The sequence below is a fragment of the Oryzias melastigma genome, linkage group LG14 (assembly GCF_002922805.2).
Source record: "Oryzias melastigma strain HK-1 linkage group LG14, ASM292280v2, whole genome shotgun sequence".
Classification (NCBI taxonomy): domain Eukaryota; kingdom Metazoa; phylum Chordata; class Actinopteri; order Beloniformes; family Adrianichthyidae; genus Oryzias; species Oryzias melastigma.
The window spans coordinates 21,711,401-21,717,123 of NC_050525.1; positions in this window are offsets into that span (position 1 = coordinate 21,711,401).

Consider the following 5,723-nt stretch of genomic DNA (forward strand, 5'->3'; position numbering starts at 1 on the left):
GGCATAAAAAAAATAAAAAGAAAGAAGAGAAGGATAATGATACAACTAATTCCTAACAACTCAGAAACAAGATAGAAGCCCAGGGACATCTTTGATCACATAAACCTAGATATGGAGACGTGATTACCAATATATTTGTAGAACTTCTCACAATAAATAAAACTGATCTCTCATCATAATCCATGTCTTCCTTACATTGTAAGTGATATGAACACAGTCACTGCTCCATGTAGCGATCAGGCTAAAACATTAGCTTGTAGCTCCTCCCACATATGTCAGCAGCATCAACCTTAAGGGATATATTTTTTACCAGGAGGCAAGGAGCGAATTCGTTGCACAGCGAAAGAGGGACGTGCCACGTAAATGTGTCGCCAAATCGAGATCAGCGAGATCGGTAGTCAAAAGACTGTTTGTCTTGTAGAAATTAGTAATGTTTTGTAAGATATGATGCTCAGATGAAACATTCAAGAATTCAGATTAAAATTGCTGTGGCTGCAGTTACACACTCCACTGTTGCCCACGCCAAAAACTACGTGTGAGCCTAAATAGTGGCGGAGTCGGGAGATGAACCTGCTGGATGTCCCCTCTTGAGACGATGGGTAACTCTTGCATGTTTTCCACTTGTGAATAATTTCTCTGATTGGAGCATGATGTGGATCCCAGACTGCCATTACCTTATTATCCCTCCCAGGCTGATGGGCAGCAAGAATAGCATCTCCAAGATAACTGCCGGTGTCTCGCCTGATGAATTAATCAAAAGCATTTAATTAGCAGCACTATAGCTGTTATTTACCCTGATGAAGCTGTTAGACTTCACTTTGTTTTTTAACACACTGCCTCTAGCCTGCACTGGTTTCAGATTTACCTGTTAAAATATTTATCTATCTATAGAGGGATGTCTTTACCTAGCTTTAAAATTTTAAAAGAAGCAGATTTTCTTTTTCCGTTAGCATCCCCTGACAGGCAAAACCTTTAAAACTGAAAGTGGGTTTAAAAAAAATAAAATAATAAAAAAAAGTTCAGACAGATGTTGTCAGCATCTCTTTATTAACAGGCCATCCCATGCCACTGTCTGTGACCTGGTCTTAATTACTCTAGCCTGGGGTGGGAACAGTTCACTTTAATCTCTGTGGACGGTCACGCTGACCTTTTATATCTCTTATTCAGACCTCTGTGCGACCTTTCTGTGTTGAATTAAAAATGTGTTTCTCAGTTGGCGGCTATTTCTGGCAAGTATGGACCAGCAAAAGTCACACTAGAGAAGAGCAGCCTGATGGAATTTGACCTTCAGACTTTAAGGAAGAAAGAGCAACATGTTGGCATCTTACCTGAGCGCTGATGATGGCACAGGCATCTCAGGAACTTTAGCCTTTAGAAAAAATGTGATTGAATTTAAGAAAGAAGACATCATCAAAAAAGGTACCAAATTTTATATTTCTACTACTTTTAGTGCAACATTTTTTAAATAATGAATCTAAATAAAACAACTCTAGTTATATCTTATGTCCAGCAAAGTTCTCCTAATATCAAAAATTAATCTGAAAAACAAACAAATATATAATCAGTGTGAAATATTAAAAATATTTAGCATATATTCTACAGTTACTTTCCATTATCACTCCTAGATCTGCTCTCCTGAACTCATGTTATTAACTTTTCTTGTTTAATTACCAATAACTAACAAAAAGAGTTTAAAGTAGAGCTGTAATGAGTATTAAACAGTTAGGATGTGTTTCCAAAAAATTCAGTTTGAATATTGGCAACATCTGAGATTGCTGATTTATTTAAAAATATTGTAGGGCAGGAAAAAAAAAACTTTTGGCAGTGAATGGTTACTCTAAAATAAAGAATAATGTTGGGCCATTAGTATACAAACTAAACTATCCGAATGTGATATTGTCACCAGAAGTAAACAAAATTATGACATTATTTTAACCAAATATATCTGTATGTGTGTATTTCCTTAAAAGATTGATTAAAATCAGTTTATAAAACATATCTTTTGGAAACACTGTTGTCTTTTTAGATTTAAAGACTGATTGTTTTCAAGTTGTTACGACATTATTTTTATTTATGTGTTGCTGTGTCTTTATTTAGAATCTTCACTTCATCAACCTGGAACTGTAGTCAGGAAAACTTTAAGGATGGAAAAACTTTGGAAAAGAATTTGTTTAAAGATCCACAGCTACATAATATTTATATTTTTTTACTGCTAACTTAACCAGAAAGTTGCCAAAAAAAAAAAAAAATTAAACTAATTTTATTTTTGTTTTCAAAGAATCCAAAAAAAAGAAAACTTGAGTTTATCATTGTTTAAAATGACTTATTCTTTTTCATTTTTCCATAATTTTTGCGCTTTTATGCTACAGTTTGTTGATCTTGATTTGTTGTTCTAAAATAGTATAAATGAAGTTGTATAAATGTATATTGTTTTAATTTTTTGATCCAGTAAAAAGACATAATTACACCAACCATTCAAACATAGTATCTTAAATAATCAGAATCAAGGTTATATCTGTAAATTATTAGTCGTGAAATGAATCGGATCAGCACTAAGTCATGATCCAAGGCTTTCATTCAAACCCTTATTGGAATCCATCCGCTATGTTTTAATTTACACACATGTTGACTTCTGTTTTGTACAAAAATGTAATCTCGGGAGAGTCTTAAATATTGCAGTTTGACCTTAAACAATACTCAGACATGAGTAGAGGAGCTCCAGCCAGTAATCATAACTCAGAAGTCATTTGAGGTCAGATAAACGTCGACCTGACAGTGACAAGCGTCGGCTGTAAAAGCAGAAGCTTTTGGAAAAGAAGACTTTAACAAATCATCTTGTTTCTGTGACAAATGTTCTCATTCATGTCAAAGTGGTAGTGTTCACTTTCTCCACTGACAAGAACAATGCAGGATTTAAGGCAGGCGCTTCTGTGGTGGCCGCCATCGATAAGACCACAATCACAGCCGGAGACGATAAAGAAGTGGAGGATTAAAGTCCAACAATGCTCTGCAGACAAGAATTCCTCCAATTTTTCATTACTTGTGATTGTGCTGTGCTCCCACAGGCCACAGCGAGATAAACACTTTAGCAACGAGGCTCCAAAGTGTTGTAAGACCGATGAACTAAAAATAACAAGGCAGAAAAATTCAAATAAACCGCAGGAAGGAAGGAAGGTTTTCAGTTTACGCACAGCCAGAGAGGAAAGTGAGTGGCAGCAGGAATGTGACAGAAAGGAGGATGAATTCCTACTTGAAGGGTGTCCACTGAATCTCATTTCTGTCTCTTCTTTTACACAAAGAGAGGTATTCTTTATAAATGTAAAAGCTGCAAAAAAAACCTGTTATTGAAGCAAAATGAAACCCGTACTGGAGACTTGAAGAAGTTTCACATTATTTCAGTACCTTTGGGATAGAAGAGCAAGTAGAGTATTATAAATAGAGGCAAACATTGTCAGAAAATCCAATTAAACTTCTCCAGCTCCGTGTTTTCAGTTCTGGTCACATTTGTTTCACAGTTTGAGATTTCTGACTGTAGAGCAGTTTGGTTCAGAGATAAATTCCAGTAAAAACTTCATTGATCTCTGTGAAACTGTTCTCCCTTCGTTTTCTTAAGTTGCTTAGAAGGCCAAGTCAGGGCCGGCAGCACATTCATGTTTGGAGAGCTGCAGTTCAATCCTAAGCGATCCATTTTTGCAGAGGCACTTGTCAGAAAATGTGTGATAATGAGACGCCGCCAAGCTGAAAGCTGAATACTGACAGGCTGGGAGAAGGAGACAGCAGCCTTGCAATTGTGCCTGCGGATGGCATCCATGATGGTTTAGAAACGTATTAAATTTCACGACATTTATTTATCCCATTGTTTCATTTCTAGTGCTTCTCTTTAACTAAAGTAATGTCCGAATGGGGTGTCTGTAGGCGAAAAATAGGGCCAACCTGTATGGGGCACAGGTGCCCTCCACAACATTTTAAGATTGTAGACCGCTTGGAGTACCCCCTGAGCAAAAATGTTCATACTAATTTTTTTATACAAATAAGCAGCAGGCAACAGGTCATGACAAACACTTAAAAGGCCCCCTATGGCACTTTTTTATAAAAAAAAAAAAAACTTTCCAAGTTGTGTTTTAATTATGATTGTGAAGCTTTAAACCAAAATCCAAAACCTAAATGTCTTAAAAAGACATTTTTGATTTCTGTTTTCAAAATCTCCTCTGAGGGGGCGTGGCTTTCAGAACTAAAACAAACTAAAACAAGTCTAGAAATCAGACAAAGCATCATTTATGAGGGCATAACACATGCTTTTCAAGGCTCACTAAGGCAGCGTTTGTGAGCATTAAGTATGAAACCAATACATGCACTTCACTAATGATGAGCGCGGCACCGTACAATACCATCACCCATACGTCATAAGTGGGTTTGACTTATATTGTCCTTACAGAAGTGTCACGATACACGCCACACACATGACAAAAGTACATTTAATTTTCATAACGTCCCTTAAGGTGGTTGCATGAGTGTCAACAGAACTGCAAGACAGTTTGCTCCCTTTAAGATGAGGTCACATCTGTCTACGATCTTTCACAGTGATGGACAATCCAAAAACCTGTATCACCTGTACGGGTCAATCCCTGTAAATGGGTACAAGTGACTAAAACATATCTATGCTTTATGTTTGCTCCTAACCAGACTGTAATCCCAATTGTAAACCCACATTAAGAAATTTTGCAAGGTTTGATCCTTTACATGAGTTTTATCCTCCTATAACAGGCTCTAAAATGATTTTCATTGTTGTTAAGTGGTTGATAAGCTAACTTGTCACATCAGCTAATACAAGGTATCCCTATTTTTACATCAATCTTGCAATAATGTCATTCATTTTGTCACTGTTTTTGTCATTCTTCCATTTATAATGTTTTCTTACACACATAAGGATCAAAAAACCTTAGAAAAAAAAACAAAAAAAACGAATTTAATTTCTTTGAACACCACACTCACAAACTACAAATGTGCTCAAGTTTTACCAAATGACAAAATGACATTCCTTTTAGAGTCTGGAATGTCAAGTTCTGAAAGATTTCTAACAACTCATTTTAATGAATTAAAATGTAGAATTAAGTCAAGGGAAAAGGTCCAAATTGCGCTGCAGTCTGAAAATAGCAAGCCCACCAATTCAGCTTTAGACATAAAATACATGCACATTTGCACACAATAGACTGTGGTGACAGTGGAGCAAAGTCTCTATTACTACCAGAGCGGGCATCTTGATTACCCAGTCACAGCGGTGCAGTGTGGCACCTTTTTGACGGCTTCCTAATGGGCCACTTATTATCGTATTTTTACCAGCAGTTCTGCCGGCTTGCTCCTCCCTGCAGATATGATTGTGGTGCAGTGTTGTGCTGAATGACAAAGTATTAGCTTTTTATTGTTGTTTTAATTTCTCCCTTTGATAAATCATAGAGTGAAGGTGGCATCTGTCCAATAAATGTTATTTATCCAAGCAATAAAGTCAGATCTCTCTTCCAAATTCTGAAAGGCAGACAGAATAATTTAATGTCATTTGCTGGTATTCTATATTTAATTATGTGTTTTGTTGTTGGATATTTTGAATCTTAATTCAAAAATCTTCAGCCTGACGATGATAAATAACTGCTATCTCCTGGACAGTACAGGACACACACAGAGGAGATTGATTGACAACCATCAATAGTCAACAAGTGCACTGTCAA